Source organism: Empidonax traillii, unplaced genomic scaffold (genome assembly GCF_003031625.1).
Source record: "Empidonax traillii isolate 1590-97213 ecotype Southwest subspecies unplaced genomic scaffold, ASM303162v1 scaffold453:size478658, whole genome shotgun sequence".
In the NCBI taxonomy this organism is placed as follows: domain Eukaryota; kingdom Metazoa; phylum Chordata; class Aves; order Passeriformes; family Tyrannidae; genus Empidonax; species Empidonax traillii.
The window spans coordinates 243,999-262,919 of record NW_020955646.1 but is presented as its reverse complement, the minus strand read 5'-3'; the positions used below and the strand labels follow the sequence as shown (position 1 = coordinate 262,919).

Below are 18,921 nucleotides of genomic sequence, written 5' to 3'. Positions count from 1 at the left end.
CTGCAATTTCTATCTACTGGCAAGGGTCTGAAGCCTCAGGAATGTTTTTATATTAATCCTAATCCAGAAGTGAAATAAATTCTATTAAGGAAGACATATTATTGATTGTTCTATTTCAGTGATTTCAGAAACAAAGATTGGATGGGAAGATAAAACTTGAGGTTAGCCCCTGCTACACTGTCTTCATAATCTAGCAAAAATAGAGAGCATTACTGGTTTTATAATCAAGTCACAATGTGAACTGAGTTTCAAATGAGGTCCAGCTGCTGTAGTCACTAGTGCAAATCAAAATCACTGTCTTTATACCACTTTTGGTGCCAGACTATCTGATGTTGATGAGAGCTTACAAAAGCATAAGAACAAGGAGAAAAAAACCACATTTTAAAGCCAATGACATAGGATTTAAAAGATTTCAGAGAAGTATAGAGAAATAAATTTTAAAAGAAAGGCTACTTCCTTCCACATTTCATTCAATTGGTTTAAAATCTCGTGAAGAGTGAAAATATGTTCATCCATGCGGTATAAATCAATCCTTAACTGTTGGATAATAGATAGAAAGATTGGCTAAGGACAATTATTACATTGTTGAAAACTAGTTTTTAGAACAAATTGTTCTGACATCCTTTTGATATTAAAAAACATGATATTAGAGATAACCTTATATCCTAGAACCCTGGAATCATAGAAATTAAAGCTGGGATAGACTTTAGGCATCATTAGATCATTTCTTTACCGAAAGGCAAAATCAGCTGAACTTAAAACATTGCTGATAGATGTTTCAATAGTCTGGTCTAAAAGCCAAACGTTATTACCCATCTTCCCTCCTGCATCTAGACCTCCATCACTCTCAATTTTATTTTTTTTTCTATATCACATTGTAAACTCCTGTATATATCACCCTTAACTTAATGCTTATCAGTTTATAACAAAGAAATAACACTTACCTATTCTCATTGTTACATTTTTCCCCTGATATTTATCCTCATGCTGTCTCATGTAGAATGACATTCATTATTTTTTTATCCTACCTATGATATCACAGGGAATACTTTAACCCATTCCTTCATGCCTTTCTTTTTCTTTTTTCCTATGTTCTTAACAGATTTCACTATTTCAAAAAGTCACAGACTGCCCTTTCATGATTAAGTTTTTCTTTCTTAAACACCACAGTAACTGGGTAGGCCTTTCAAAATATTCTGCATGCTGAGCTTTTCCTCAGTTCTGTGAAAGTGTAGCCTTATCCATAGCATAATTTTATTACCAAGGTGGTTAAACAACATTCAGATGTAATGATTTCTATCTATCACTTTCTGTTTTCTTGAAATCTTACCCTCATTTTGAACTTCCAATTTCTTTTAAAAAACTTGAGTTTTCTCTCCATTCAAGAGTCTGACCTCAATATTTTCTCTCAATCACATTTTGCCACACTGCCAGCTTATATCTAAATAATTATATTATTTGTCCCTGAGATTGTATGAATGACAAAACTCGATGTTAGTTTGGTGAAGCTCCCATAACAAACAGAAAAAATACGTTTTGCTTTATATGTAAAAATATTACGCTGTAATTAAGACAAAATGATACAACTAAACTAGTTATGATAAACTACAGATAAAAAAGGTTCAGGCTTTTGAATGTGTGCAGTTATAAGAAAGTAAATATACCTAAGTGACCATGTCTTTCCTCTGGTGAAAGATGTCTGTAGCTCATAGAAACAGGATGTACACATGAAGATTTCCATATTTGTTTCTGTAGGCTTATCATGAGTGTATAATTTCTGATAGTTCTGCCTTCAGGTAACAATATACCCAAGAATGTCATCACAGACTTATCATTTGCTGTGTTTCTCTCTAAATTTGTAAACCTGCTCCAGTATTACTATGAAAATATTGTCCCTTGCCCCTCCCTCTCCACAACATCCTTTACATTCTCTGACAAAGACATCATCATTTTAAAACACCAGCAATTCCCACTGCAAGATGAATGGCTTACAAAATGAATAGAAATTATGTGAAAGTTTTTGCTTGAGAAATTTTTGTGAAAAGATGAGTTTGTGAAACCTGGAATGTTTTGAAGAGATATGTATTTCGATTTATATTGTCATCAGAAACTTACTGAGGATTAAGGACCACCTTTCCTCCTCAAAGAAGTTTCCTCTATCATTAGTTTCAGACTAAGGACCTCCTGGATCACAAACTATAGTCTAAAAGTGGAACATATTGTGCCTGGTTTACTTCTACTGATGAATTTCTGTCTTCTCCTGCTGCTCTTCGAAATATCAGAACATGACCAATTCCAACAGTGTGTAAAACAGAAATGGAAAAAGAATAAATGGGGTAAAGAAGTTTTAAACGTTTGAAGACACAAACAACCTACTCTGTAGAGAATAAATGAGAGCATTCTAGCAACCTTGGAAAGAGTGTCATAGTAAATGACATATAAAATGATAATCACTAAGTACCATGTGTACAATAAACATCAGGAGGAAAAATTAGAGAAAAAAACACCCTAGAACTGTAGACACCAGGTAAATTAAGTAATAATACAAAAAGGTTCATTGAAATCTAAGGTACTTTTAACAGGGGTAGAATATTAGTTGCATACTTGGCTAGGTTGTCTTAGAAGTAAATAAAAATACCTGCACAAGAAAAAAATCTTCATACAAGTAGATAAAAGAACAGAAATCATCTTAATATTTTGAATTATTTATATTTGTCTAATAAGAAAAAAAAAGAAAAAAATTGCTGTTCTTTGAGGAACTAAATGGTAGCTCACTTATAAAAGATGACATCGTAACTATCATGTAGTTTTGTGTAAAGCAGAACTATACATCAATTTGGAATGTCAGTGTTAAAGTCACTATCCCCAGCAGTAATATAAATAATCACACCACCTCATCATTTTTTCTTCTGTGAGCATGAAATAAAATTGCTGAAGCTTGAAATGAATTATTTATCTTAGAAGATGGCAATAGCGGTAACATCAACACTTACAGGGAAGGAAATAAAAACTTCTGTTGTTTTAATAATTTTGTGGTTAAACACAGCGTCATGTCCTGTTGCCTTGTACCCCTCCTCCCTGGCCCTGGGGAAGAAAAACTGTCACGTCAGGGGCAGTGAATGTGGCACAGACCTGCCCTTTCCCCACCTCTCTCTGTGTTTTTCCCCTTCCCAAAGGGCTGCCTGCTGTACCATTGTTCTGCCTTCCATCTGCAGGCCAGATCCTTTTGCAGGAGGAACAAGCTGGGAGGCAGGAAGGCCCTGCTTGGAATAGAAGCAGGGACCAGCAGCCATTCCCTCAATCTGAGGATTCATGTTTTACTGATAGATACCTCTTTTTTACTTAAAAGAAAAGAGATCCCCCATAGAGCAGGGATCTATGCGTGAACATATGGGTCTTGGAAGGGCTAACTTTTTTTTTTTTTTTTTTTTTTTTTAATCAGAAGTCCTGCTTTACCTCTGTGTTGGCAATTTAGGAGACTTTCAATTATTCTCATCAGAGTGTTCACCCATGCAGCTTCAATGAGTAAAATAACTGGATCTAAGAATGTTTTTTTTTCTGATGGATGTTGTGGTTAAGAGGACATGACAGTGAGCTGCAAGAGTCATTATCTATTAATTTTGCTGGTTTATTTTAGTAAGCAATTTATAGCTTTTCCAGAATGTCTCTTACATTTTCCGCTCGTTAATTGAGTCGCATTTATACTATTTCTTTTGCATTAAAAGATGTATTGCACTATTTAAAGTCTTAATTTAGCCCATATGTCAAAACTATATCTAACTGAGCCACTTAGAGCACTTTTGTATGAATACATTATGTATGCCTTTCTGCTTCTGTCTTTTTTATCCTTGCAGTTTCAGTTTCCTTATTAGAAGGTAGGAAGAGAGCAAATAAAATATAAGTATAATAAGCAGCAATATTCCAACACAAACTTGGGACTATCAAGTCAAGTTCAAGCTATAGAAGATATTTTAAGTGCCCAAAAAAAGGCAGTCTAAAACCTTGCACAAAAATGCAAGTGAGGTTCTCCCATATAAACTGGGTAAACTCCAATGCTTTAATATTTTACATGGATATGCTTTCTGGGTTGGGTTTTTTTTCCAGACAGTAGCATATCATTTTGAAACTTGTAACCCTAGGGTTTTCATTTATGTATTTTCATAATCTGCGTACCTGAACTTTTGCTGCTATCTTTAGCAAAACGATGGTGCATACTTTCTCAAGAAAATATCTTTACAAATCAGTGTTAGGAGAACAAAAAAAGAAAAAAAAAAAAAAAACAAACAGAAGGGAGGATCAAGATGGACCATTATCAGAACATCTTTATCAAAGCTCACTTAGGCTTCCAGCTTTTGACAATATCTAGGAAAAACTCTAGGGAAAAAAGACCAAAATGAAACAACAACCATCCCCATCCTTTGATCTACCCCAGTGTTACTGAAACCAGGACACACATTTAACAGGGTTGGGGTTTTTTTCCTGAAAACTCCTCTGGAGATTTTTTATGTGTATTTGTTTTCAGGCAAGTAATTTCTTCCTGTTTCTTATAATAGCTGCCTAAGCTTTAGGCTAGATACTTTACAGGTTTAAATTTATATATCTTTCCTTTAATGTCTCAATTGAATGTCCCATTGATTCCAAAACACTATATTTACAACAAGGTACACAAAACACCGTTCTTTTCCTTGGTTGGTAAACAGCAGTCAGCAACATCTCCCTTTGGAAGTAGTACCTTTGTACTGTTCAAATGTGTGGATAACTCAGATGCTGATATTGATGTTCACAGTAATGATGTTTGTCATCTGCTCCATTGCAGATGTGAGAAGCTCTTTCTCACTTAGCACTACATAATAAGGTGTCACTCTCATAGTTTTTTATGCTTCTTTCTTTATTCATAGATTTTGGTGAACTTTTATTCTACTTTATCTTTTTATGAGCAAAGCATGACTTTTTTAGATTACTTAAGGCATGTGCTATATTTTTTGGGTCTCAATTAATATTAATCAAAACAGTTTTTCCCCCTTAAAATTGTGAGTATTTACAACAGAGACTTACTTTTCCTTCCACACTATTTTTGTGATAATATATTGCATATTGTAAGATACAATATTGCCAGTGGTTATAATAATGATCTTTAACATCTGTTCTAAGCAAACACCAACTGTTCCTTAATTTGGTGCCATATTTAAATATAATTACTTGCTTTCAACCTCCCAATTTAATTTCAAGTCATATTTCATATCAATGTATTTTACTACATAACTGATTTTGTTTCCTTTATTATATAGTTGATTCTTAGCTTATAACAGATTACTATTTCTCTCACCTTGGCTAAATCTGACAGAGCAAATAGCAATCCTTTTTATCTTCTTCCATCAACTACTTTCTTTCAAGCCTGGGGAACAAAACCCAAAACAATCATAACATATTACCTCTTTATCTTGAGCAAGATTTTGGTTGGATAGAATTTAGTACATATCTGTACTGATATGTAATACCTAGTAGTATTGCTCTTTTCTAGTAACTACTTCCCACAAGATCTGAGCATTCTTTTATTTTTTTAATTTATTTTTGTTATACTTCAGAAGACCGTGTGTTTTAGGCCAGACACCTTTATGATAATTTTTTTGAAACCACTCCAACCCCTGGACTGCTAATGCACCTTCTCCAAAAGCAAGAAATAGAATAATTGTGAACCCAAATCTTCAGTGTTATGGGTCAGATAGTAAATTATCGGTTATCAGTTTTTAAATGTTAGAACTTTACTGGTGTTATTTGCTCAGATCCTATATTTCTCTTCTTTTTTTTTAAGAAGTGCAGCTCAACCAGTCCTTGCGCCTTGTTCAGAATCTTTCTCCCACTGTAGTGGAGGGAATTATGGCACATGCTTTCAACTTACTCTACGGAAAGGCTTTAGTTATTCAGGCCAATGTGAAGTATTAGCATCTTTTGAAAAACCTGATTTCTCTTCCAGATCTACCCTGCTCTGAAGGAAATAATTTCCCCATTTCTTTGTCTTCAAGATAATGTTGGAGAAATCTGAAACCACTGAAGGATTTGATCAAGCTCTTGATTAGAATAGTTCAGAATAGGAAGTGAGAATCATTTTGATAACTTTCAGGATCAGGTTAACATTAACAACTGTTGGAAACTGGCCCATGTTCTAGTTAGACCTTGGTCTCATCCCATGTGGCTATTCCAGTGTTCCTGCAATGCCATCTGCACTGATACTACGTCTATTTCAACTTTCTGCTGAACATAAGTTAAATACCCTTGAGAGTCATGGTCATAAACATTCTCAGAAGAAATCATGGTAATGCAAAAATATCTTTTAGGATTATTAGTTATTCCTGTTATTTATTGCAGTTTACATAAAGAAACCTGTAATTGCATTAAGTTAACATGAAAATCGGATCTCATAAGTACTGGTGCAATAGTATTGGTTGAATATTGGTTGAAAATTGGCATAACTGAGCAATATAGTAGAAATGCAGTTAAATAGTCAAAATGTATTTTATGTGTATAAAGCAACTAAAAAACTTTTTTTTTCCTTTAACACAAGGAAAGTAATTTGCATTAATTAAGAACTGAATTCAAAGGAGGCATGGACACAAAATTTTTTTACTTTTAAAAATATCCATGAAAATCTGTACTTCTAGTTTTCATTCGTACTTGTAGCTAAAACTTCTTAAATGGCAGTACATCGAAGCTGAGGTCTCGGAACTTTTTTTGTGTTTCTAATCTGCTAGAGTCACTGAACAGAATATTCAAATTCTTATGGAAATATATGGTTTTGGAAAATTTTTAGTTTTTCAGACTCACGGGCACTGGTCAATTCAGAGATGGAAATTTTTTTTGCCTTGGAAGTGCTCTGGTATAAACGTACAAATTTTTAAAAGTTTTATTTTTACTATTGAAAGAAAAATCCATTTTCTGTTATTTTTCTGATTATGTTTAAAACTAACAGATCATATACAGATGATGATGAATTATTGTTTTCAAGGTATGAATATCAGACAACACTTAGAAGGATCATCAGAACCTCTGATTTTTAACGGAAATATTTAGGGTACATATATTTTTGGATAAAGAAACTGTGTTCTCTGCATATGCTGTATGTAACACAGTGAAAATACTATTTGTTAGAGTCTCCTAGATATTACTGTGCATAATATGAAAAACTAATAGTATCATTAACCTAGTGGGGCAGCACTTCAGAATAAATTTATTTCTTCAGCAATGCCCTTATTTTTTTACACAATTATATTTCTAGTAGTTTGAAGGTTTTATGAAATAAAATCAAGTGGAAGAGATGTAATGTGAAAGACTGAATTGGTTTGTGTCAATGCATTTGCCTCAGAAGCAAAAAGGGCAGAAAGTCAAATACAACTAAAAATGAAATGTCTTCTCATTGAACTAGAGAAAATTAATATTATAACTTATAATATTCCTGTGTTAATTGTATTAATTACAAATTATGTTTTGAACAGCTCTACATTCCCTTTCAATATCTTTTATTTTAAGAATGATTGCAAAACTTTATGTCTAAAAAAACTACTAACCTATAATTTGTAAATATTATGTTATTTGGCATTAAAATCCCAAAATGAGAAGGCCTTACTATCTTGTTGGATTAATCTTAGGGTTTTATTCTGAACTCTGTTTCTCCTTTTGTTGAAGATGGTCTTTTTAAAAGAGTCCTTATGGCATATAATACTCTATATACCCATTGTAGCTGGTTAGTCAGATAAACTGAGAAAAAATAATATGTGAGGTTCTTTGGGCACTTAAGGAAAAAAATAACTAACTTCCTCTGGAAAAATCATATACTAGACTAGAAATTTATTAATTTATTGTGTTAAATATTTGATTGCTCATGTTTCTACAAGTGTAGGTTCCAGAAAGTTTTACGATCCAGGACAAATTGTCAATTTAGACTTCAGTCAACTGACATGATACATTGTTTTCATACCAGTTTTTGAGAACTTGGTTTATTGCTTATAATAATAAAATTTAGGTTATTAAATTGATGGAACTTACTTTTACTAATTCCGATAATTGAACGTGCAAATTATATACTTTGATTAATTCTTCGTTTTGTTCAGAATGCTGAACAAAGTTGCATAAATTATTACTCATAAACATTTACTTTTTTTTGTTTGAAAATCCCCAAAAGGTCATGCTATAGGGCAAACATTAACTCATTTAATGGATAAACAATCTCAAATTCCAAAACACTGTGGTACGTGCACACTTGTGCTACCAGTTTGATGCATCTAATTTGCAGAATAATTTGCTTAGATTCCTCTGAATTAATTGGTCCCAAATCTTTTTATAAGCAACCAACATATTATCTTAAAAATCAAGATGTTTTTATTCCAGTTAAAGTCTCAAGAGTCAAATGAAATAACAACTAATATTACTACAATTACCATGTAATAAATTCAAAATTCATAATAGTTCAAATAGACAATTAAAATTAACAAATTCAAGTTTCCTGGTATGCTCTCCTTTTTTTGGGGGGTGAAGTGTTAACCCTGTCTAGTGTCCTATTGTGTTCTGAGGTCAATACCTTCAGTTTGGGTGGAGGGAAATTGTACGTTGGATCTTCACTTTCTGTATCCCTTCACTAGAAGTAGCTTACTTCAGACATCTTCTCCCTCACTGCCTGAGGCCATTTTCTTTTTATTTGTAGTACCTTGGTCTTTCTTCACTGGTCTTCAGGATCATTTTACATCTAAATGCAGCATGTATGACATGTTTTACATGTTCACCCCAGTTAACAGGTTACGTTCTTCTCGTAACAGTGGTATATCTCCACTACTACACCATGGCCATAATATTAAGGCCTATGCTGTGCCTCCTCTCTGCAGCATTTGACTCCAGGGTCATAGATAGCCCATTCTACACTAAAAACAGTTGCAGAATATGAGTATCAAGCAGCAACCAAAACATATATAACTATAAATACAAATGCATGTGTATACAGAGTTACACAATTTTAAAAAGCTAAACAAAGAGAAAACAAAATTAGATAACTATTAATCTGATCATTGGTAAACTTCTTTTATAACTAAATCACCTGAAAAAAAGATCTTCAGAGATGAATCCAGACAAAACATAGTAAATCCTAGATTACGTGTTTTTTCCTCAAAACAAAACCCTTAGCCCATTAAAAGCAACGTCATCATTGGACCAAGCTTGAAGTCTGACCTTGCTTTCTTGAAAGAGGTAGTCCTAAGAAGACACAGTCCAAGTATAGAATCACCGACTGACTAATTATTCTAAAGTCAGACAACAGGTCATTGACAATAGAAATCTGACGATCTGATTCTCTTTGCATAGTTCAGCATAGTAGATTTTTGTTGTGGTTTTTTTGTTTGTTTGTTTGTTGGTTGGTTTTTGATTTTTTTCTGTTTTACTTAGTATAGAGCCATGTGAGAGACTATGAAGAAATTATTCTCTGCAGGTCAGGCCTGAAGCATTCTTTTAATACAGAATTCACAACAGCATACGCCATTTCATTTTGTTTTCTGTAGCATAGTTTAAACTAACAAGCTGTAAATCCTGAAATTGCTACGTTCTTCATTACTAATACCATCCAGACTGAAGATAGTAAAGTCTTGGAGTATTATTTGAATTTAAGAATATACTTCATCAGGAAACTACAATTCTATAGAGATGGTAAAATGGAGATACCAATGGTGGAAGAAATCAAATTGGCAAGCCTATATAATGTAATGTAGAACTGTATATCTATGGGTACACTTTATTAAATTTAGCAATTCCTTTAGATATATATACACTTTAGTTGTATAAGGTATAAGGTACACTTCATACCAATTTCAGGGATCTTCCATACTTTGGCCAGGTAACCTCCATCACTAGAGAATCCTCCACAGCATAAGGGGTCCCTAGATGCCAGGGAACAATTAGCTTTCCAGCACATATAAAAGACATCATCAAAATTGAAATGAGAGATGAGATAAAGAGCTATACTAATTACTACTCCAGTGTGTGTCATTTTATTTTAAATTCAATCAATTTTATGAGATTACATACAATCACATAAGATCAGAAGTGCAACCAGGCAGATAAACACTGTCTTTTGTTACCTTTAGTATACTTGTACCTATGAAGGAAACTACACATATATTATCCATGGATTATAGTTTCTAGACTTCTAACTCAGTTTTCCTCTATCACATGCATTTTTGCACAGTTTTATGGTGCAAACTTTCAGATTTCCAATCTGCATCTGAATAGAGGCATGGTATAAAAAAAACACAATACAGAGAAAAATTTTTTCTAATGGTCGAATCTACTCTTTTAGGGCTGTGATTTAAGTATGATTTTAATTTGTCATGTTGAAATTAAAGGACAAATAACAGCAATAAATTACAGAACAATACTAAGGAAAGTTATACCAGAGTTATTTTCTTAAGTGAACACTGAAAAATGTTTCATTTTTTCCACATGAAATAAAGAACAAACATCTTAGTTTTCATAGCAATAATAATATGAATGCTACTTGTAAACGCTCTAACGAGAAGTCAAATTTGAGACTGGGCCTAAAATAAACTCTGAAAACTCTTTGAAATTTGAATAAATAACATTTTGCACTTTAGGAGGTAAGTTATCTGGACAAGGCAAAAAATAGAAAGTAGATCTTTAGTATTTTGTACCAAATAACAGAATTCCAGTGCCCTGTTGCATCTTTGCTAGATTTAGCTTCCTGAATCCCTAAACACTCTGAAGAGTACAGTCATCCAATAACAATGATAGTTCCTTCTTCTATCAATATTCTTCTCTGTGTGAAACTCCACAGCCTTGCCATTTAGGCAGGATTTAGGTTGGCTCTTGAAGGCAGTGGCCTGACTGCTGCACACGCTGTTCTCCATCTTGCTGTGGGTGAGCTGGCCAGCACCCAAGGCAGGGCTGACCTTGCTCCTGGGCTACTCACATCTTCATCTGTCTGAGACCTTGCTGTGTTTCACACAGGTTGCTCTCCCCTTTCTTCTGACTGCTAGAATAACTGGTCCTCCATCTGGCTAGTGTCCAACCCAATCCAGTCACAGTTTCTCCATCTGCTTTATTCTTGGAAAGATGAACTAGATATTTTAATTTAGAATAGTCATTTTCTTCCTACCCTCTTTCCCCAGCCTACTTACAGCATCTACATATATTTAATTTTGGCCATATTTCTGCATAACTGTGAAGAGGAGATCTGGCTGTTTCTCTCTCTTTCAATATTTTTTTTCCTTTGACTCTTTTCTATTCTCCAATAGCTGGCAGGTTTCCTAAATACTGTGTAATTGTCATTCTCAAGATCACTTCTGCATCGTTTCATACTTTTCCTGTTTATTTTATCCTATTTATTCTATCCTGTTTTGCAAAAATAATACCATTTCAAAAAGTAGAAAGCTTAACATCTCTATTTTATAGTTTTACTGTATTTTAATTGTCCTTTTGACATATCACTATCAACTACATATATATATCCACTTTTTTCTCTCCAGTGGGTGAAGACTAACAACACAAATTCATAAAAATTAATTCTGTATTAAATTCTTATATTTTTAGTTCCAAAAAATAAAACATATACAGAGATGATGATTTTTAAAAAAAGAGCCTCTGTGAATATTTTCAGTTTGCTGTAAAATATTTGAAAAGCTAGGCTGATTTTTCTTCTCAGACTTTATCACACAAGGTCTTGTTCGTTGGTTGCCACTGACTCGTTCTCTTAGAGGTCAATGTGTTTCCATGCTGTTAGTCATGCTGTAGCATTCGTGTCAGAGGCTTCAGCTGGTCTAATTGGCACATTCCATACAGCAGTCAATGAAGCTACAAAAGTTTGCATTTGCCCATCCTGCTCATAGATCAGATAGAAGTACTTTACAATCAGCAGTTAATCAGTAGTGCCTGCACTGTCTTTGATGTTTAAAGATCATAGAATAGAATCATAGAATAGAATATGACTCTATGGAATGTTTTGGGTTGGAAGAGACCTTAAGGGTCATCTAGTTTCGACTCCCCTGACAGAGACAGGGAAACCTTTCACTAAATCAGGTTGCTCAAAGCCCTGTCTAACCTGGTCTTGAACACTTTCAGGGATGAGGCATCCACGGCTGCTTTGGGCAATTTGTTTCAGTGTCTTGCTACCCTCACAGTAAAGAATTAAATCCTAATATTTAATCTAAGTCTACCCTCTTTCAGTTTAAAGCCATTACTCCCCCTTGCTGCCTGTCCCTGCCCTAGGAGAAAGGTCTTGGCTCTTGCTCCAGTCTGAGGTCTGCACTGTAGAATCTCAGCAGCTCAATTTAGATGGAGGTATCAGCCCAAAACCAGGGTAGACAGTGCAGGCACCCCAATAACAAACTCCCGTAAGTAAAAACAAATGAAAACAAGCTAGTGCAAATGTCTTTATAATCACAATTACGGTTAAATTGTACCCGGAATGCAACTGTAAACTCTGTATTAAATTCAATTGTGTCAAGAGTCTACTCTGAACATTGATGTAAAAAAAAAAACAAAAAAAAAAAAAAAAAAAAAAAAAAAAAAAAAAAAAAAAAAAAAAAAAAAAAAAAAAAAAAAAAAAAAAAAAAAAAAAAAAAAAAAAAAAAAAAAAAAAAAAAAAAAAAAAAAAAAAAAAAAAAAAAAAAAAAAAAAAAAAAAAAAAAAAAAAAAAAAAAAAAAAAAAAAACCAACCAAAAAAACCCAGAAAAACCAAGGTTCTTCTCTTTTAATTTTTGCTGGTTTAAAACTTTTTTCTCATGTTGTAACAAAAAAGCCCATTTTTTTCATTCTAAAAAATCAGAGAACTCCAAAAAATTACCTTACTGATTTCCTCTATCTCCTACCAAGAAATTAAAACAATGTAGATATATAGGTTGGTGGAGCATAGAATAAGGGTACTTTGTCATATGCAATCTTTTCAGCACACATTTACAAAAACCAACTAACCAAACAAACAATTGGGTTTTAACTTTTTACAATTGTCTTCCAAGCTATAACTTAGGCTTTGCTAGTGGCACATGGGATGAAATGTTGACATTATGAAATTCTTCAAATGGGAATCTTTTATTTTATTTTGTTCTGTTTGATTTCATTCATTTTTTAGAATGGAAATGTCATAGGGATTAGTTAAAAAGCAAAAACAAAACTAAAACCAAAACACATTGACATTTCTGAAATTGGAATATTTCATTTAGTTTTGTTGAACTAATCCAACAGGGATATTTTTCTGCCACTGAAATTTCTGCATAAATGTATTTTCCAAATTAGGCTGACCCGACCTGTCCCTGTACCAGCTCTTGCACTAATTTCTACACTACTTTTTAAACTGAGAGATTTTATTGCAGCAGAATACTGGGCTGATCAGGCACAGCTATAGATTTTGTCTTCATAAACTTGCATTTAATATTTCTAATATTTCTTCTACCTCCATGCTTCTTTTTTTTCTACATGTAAATGAATATGCTAAGACTTACATTGCTACTTACCATAGAAGTAGAATAGCTCTCTAACATTTGTTGCCAACTGACTATGTATGTGAAAAAAATGTATGAGGGTTGTGTAGACAAATGGAAAGAAATATTTGTCTTGAATTGTTCAACATATTTTTTAATTCACAATGAAATTCTGACTTGCACTACATATGATCTGTATCTCATAGCAGCTACTGTCTCTCTGCAGGAGACAGGTGGGAAAATATGAACTAGTTACTTACAGATATCAGCCCAATTCAGGATCTTAGGATTTAATCATCAGCGGGAGACCTTAGGCTAAAGACAGAGATGAGATGACATCCCCAATTTCATTCCATGTATAACTAAACAGTGTTTGATAATAAAAGAATAAGAGTACTCCATTCCTTCAGGGGATCATCTTGAAAATCATCCTGCCCTGAATATGTTCTTATTGATTGTATCTTCTGATGGGAATATAAACAGGGGGGGAAAAAGATAAACAGGGGGGGAAAAAGATAAACATGTGTCTGCATTTTATTTTCCAAACAGAATGTATTCTATCATAACAGTTTTCACTGAGAAAAGAAAAGGAAAGGGAAAAGGAAAAAAAAGAAACTTCTTTAGAAAGGTCTGATTACTGCATAATATTCAGTTTCTTTTAATGCATGGTTATGCATCATTTCCACAGAATTTTCACACATGCCTCTAAGTACACACTTAAGTAATTATAATGTGTTGCAATTCATTAAGACCCTTTCCCCTCTGGAAAAAAATAGAAATCATAACAGGAAGAAAAAAATACACAAGATTATCATTAAATATTGTAAAAAAAAAAAAAAAAAAAAAAAAAAAAAAAAAAAAAAAAAAAAAAAAAAAAAAAAAAAAAAAAAAAAAAAAAAAAAAAAAAAAAAAAAAAAAAAAAAAAAAAAAAAAAAAAAAAAAAAAAAAAAAAAAAAAAGAGGTTTTTAAACTAATTAACTAATTCCATATAATTCTATGAAAAAAGTCTCACTAGTGTTGTAGATTAATCTACGCATGTTTGTATTTATAGTGACTCATGTAGTTTTGCCTTCTCTTCCACAAGCAATGATTTGTAAGATATTTTAGCAGGACTGGAATTCTAGTTGTAGTATAATTAAAGAAGAAACAAAAACTTTTTTTTAATTCTTTGATTCACTGTATTATATTTATTTTGTATAGTGATGAGAGACTACTCAGAAATGAAAGAAAAGAGGTTATTGTTTTTCAGTCTATGCAGCCCTCCAAGACCCGCTTCTCTTTGCTCTCATGCTTCCACTTGGCTCCTTTTGCAGCTGTGCCTCCCTTAAGTGGTTATAGGTAAGACAAGCTCTGGGAAAGGCTGCCATTAAAATGTCCGTTTAGAAATGGCAAAGATCTCGACACTAAAAAATCAGTACAAACCAAACAGCACAAATCCCCCAAATTCAAAATTGAGTCTCCAGAGATAAAGATTTTAGGAATGGTCTCATTGTTACTGTTGATGCTCCACTGCTTCTATTCTCATGATACTCTTCTAGTAGTGATGTGCTGGCTTCTTATCTAGCTTGAAGTGATTGTGCTTAGCTTGATGAAAATTCCTAATGTGAATTCCAAACAAAGAGCCATGATTTGGGGGTAGGTGATATGGGAGAACCACACCCCTTGAAACCACAGGTTCTATCCCTCTCCCCCAATCTTGCTGTACTTCATTGAGTAATTTAACCTTACTCGGATATCAGATCAATATTTGAATAACCTATCTTATTTTCTCCATTATAAATTAGCAAAGGTTATAAGCTAATACAATATATAAAACAAAAATAACCAAAGAATAATACTTTACTTTTCCCATATTTCATGTCAATGATTTACAAAAACATAAAAAATCCCAATCTACATTGTATTCAGAGACTAGATAGAGGGATGAATATTTCCTTTTCCCTCCAGTTCTAGTCTACTGAGGCAATGTACTCCTGTGCAAAACAAAGGAAAGGACTTACTTGATAAGTCTTTAAATATGTTAATTTTATGTAGCAACTTGCCTTAAAACTCACAGATGTTGGGCTAACTTAATTTAACTTTTTCCAAAATATGAAACTTTTTAAAACTTTCTTTTTAAAATAATCACCTTTATATGTTGATAAGGCCACAGCTTCTTATTCTCTGCAAACCGATATACATGCAATTTAATAATTTCTTTTCCTCTTTCAGACACAAATATCTTCAAAGAAAAAAATGATCAAGCTTTGCTTTGGTTATAAAGTCTTTTTTTTTTTTTCAATTTTAGTTTTTAATTTATTCCCTGTATTTTATGAGGGAAATCCTTCCACTGAAATCCCATCATGGAACTCTCTTTAAACCTCTGCTTTGGGTAAATGCAGCCCATGTACAGAGTAGAGGAATAACTAAACAACAAATAAGTGAAATAAGAAGAAACAAAACATTGATTTTTGGGTTTTGTAATTTTTAAAATTTTATTATTTTACTTAATTATTTATTTTGTTATTGCTGTTTATCTTGTTTTGTTTGTCTCCCCTTTTGGGTTTCCAAGAAAACATTTTGCTCTTCCGAAAGAATTCCTCTCATGATTGAAAGTGATTAAGGGAGACTGTTTACCTGTAGTCCCACTGAATGAGCTCAGGTGAGTGAAATCCTATAGAAGCAAACTGATCCCTTGAAATGTTTGGAGTTTTGGTGGGTTGATTTTAAATTATTTTTATCAAAAAAACAAACAAACAAAAATACAAACAAAATCCCCAAAACCCAGCAACAACAACAACCACCACCAAAAACCAACCAGCCAAACAAAAAAACAACCAACCAACCAAACAAACAAAAAAACAGTTCTCCTGGGGCTTCACGTCTTTATTTTTTATTCAGTTTCTGGAAAATAGAATATATTCTTAGAAATGCAAGCAGTTTGACTGGAATTATGAATTTTCTCTCTCAGTCCCCATTGTCTGTATTAAAAACTGGCTTATTTTTTTAGGTAAAAAAATGTTCACTCAACTCTTCCAAGCCTCCAACGAGGTTTTTCTCAGAGGATGAGTAGAGCTTCTCACCTCTTCACTCAGAACTGAGTTGCCCAGTAATGTTGATTGTGCTACTAATTTTGCTGTCAGCAGTCAGTGGGTCTCCCCTGCGAAGCGAGATGATAAGCTCTTAAAACACCTTGAAGGGAAGCTGAGACAGCAGTTAAGGTGCCTGTAGCTGCTGAATGCTGCCACATCCCTGAGGTCCCTCTCTGAAGAAAATACCACCATCTGCGAGATCAGGAAAGAGTTGGCAGGGTAAAGGTTTTCCTGAATATGTGACAGTCTAAACTATTTTTCTTACAATGTTAATATCAAAAGACTCCTTGTCTTTAGTAGAAGCCTAGACTAAGAGAAGCAGAGACTGTTCATCATATTAGAACACTGTGCTGGGAATAAGTATGTGTTTTCTTCTGAGTTGAGAAATGTTTTCTCATAATTTTTTTAATTACACTTCTTATTTGATTTCTTTTTTTAAGGTGCAGGTTATATAACTTTTTTTTTTTTTGTCATTCCTTATAGCTGCATACTATCTTCACCTTGTTAAAAAGTCTGGCCATTATTCTGGTCAGTTCGCATCATCAGTTCTTTAACAAGAATTCTGAGAAACTTCCATTTTTCTTTGCTTCCTACTGTTCATTAATGTTTGCTTCACACAGCACATCTTAGATTACATCCTGTGATAATACTCAACATTCCAGTAAATGAGCGTATCCTTTTTCCAACTGTCACCAATGGCTTTTTCCCTTTTCTTACACCTATGTCTATTTAATTCTGCCTTGGTGAATGGAACATCACCTCTTCTGTATTGGTAGAAAGTCAGTGACAAGCAGAGTTGGTAAAAAAGTTTTTCTAGGTGGTAAATAGTAACATATCACATAATTCCGATTCCGCTTCTTCCATTTCCACAATCTTAGGCCCCCTTCTCCTCTTCACATTTTTCTGTTCTGCAGCAGTTATACCTCACCCTGTGCAGAGCTCATGTCAGACCACAAACCAAAAGTACTCAATAACAGCTCTAACCAAACACTGATGTGTCTAAAAACAAGCAAACAAACAAGAAAACCAAAGCATGATTAAAAGTTAGATATAAAAAGAATCTGTGTTAGGCAAAACCACTACACAAAGAAATCACATTTAGCCTAACAGACAAAAAATGCTTCAGGTAAGAGCAGCAGATATAAATCTTTGGCAGTTTGTTTTTGATAACTAATTTAATAAATAATTAAGTAATGTTTAGTAAGAACACAGGCTTATCAAAGAACCTGAAGCTGCATAATATTATCATGCTTGCTTTGATTTGAGAAAAAACTATTAACTGTGTATAATTTGATAAATTGTGTATTCATTTTCAGCCTGATATAGAAATTATATTACTTATACTGGAGTGGTTAGGATGAGTAACTTCCACAAGAAGTTACCAGGAGATCATCCTCAAAAGACTGACAAGTGATTTTGAATAATCTTACAAAAATCTGGCAGCTCAAACAGTATACACAGCATTTCCTATAGAGTATAAATCTTTCTGACTCTGTCAGGATGGACGTGATAGGTGGACAGCTTTCCTGTGCTACTTCAAACCCACTCAATTCAAGCTTTAAAGTCTGTAATATTAGGGGGGTTATATTTATTTAGAACCAGCTGATTTGACATCTGAATGTAAATACAGTGAATAGTGATTCAGGATTAACCAAGGTACCAGGGCTCAGATCCACAGCAATCAGAACTGTTCCCTTTGCAGAACACGTTCTGCTCTGTTGTTGTTCTCTGACTTGGCAACTTGATTTAGTTGTTTTGTCTCATCGTATTACGTATGCTAAAGGATCACATTTCCTCATTTGCCAGCCCTTATGTTCTGGTCATGAAATTCCTGAACATCTGAGTAAGATATGCAGGGCTGGTCAGAATTTATTTTCCTTCCTTTCTGGGAAAACAACACTGGGAAAAAAAAAATATATGTCAAAAGTACAGACAAGATTTTTCGATTTCCACATAGAAGCATAGAAGCAGTTGCTTAATCTTCCAAGACTGGATGAGAAACAGGAAAGAGGGAGAAACAACTTTTCTTGAGTGGAGTTGCTTGGAGTTTGCTTTAGTTTTATCATTAACAAGATATGTTATGTCTGATAAAATGTCATGTTCATTTTTTTCCGTTTAGGACTTCTCAGAAATCTTCTTGGCCTGGAGCTATAACTGATGTAGCACTAAGCTCTAAATTATCTCAACACAAATATGTTTTCCGTATTAATTACTGAAGTGTTACTGTAATACACAGTTCTTGTTTTTCCCCAAATATCCTCATTTCTTTATAAAAGCACAATGAATGTTTGAATAATTACTCAAAATTTCCTAACTTGACTTAAGATAAAACTTAATTTCTATGAAAATTTATAACCTGTCGCATAATTAATCCACATATT

The 18,921-nt window shown here is 33.4% G+C and overlaps 1 protein-coding gene across 2 annotated transcripts in view; it reads left to right on the top strand.

Annotated features, from left to right (window-relative positions):
- CDH19 (cadherin 19) overlaps window positions 1-18,921 on the top strand; it is a 112,600-nt gene that overhangs the window by 26,501 nt on the left and 67,178 nt on the right. The window lies entirely within an intron of this gene.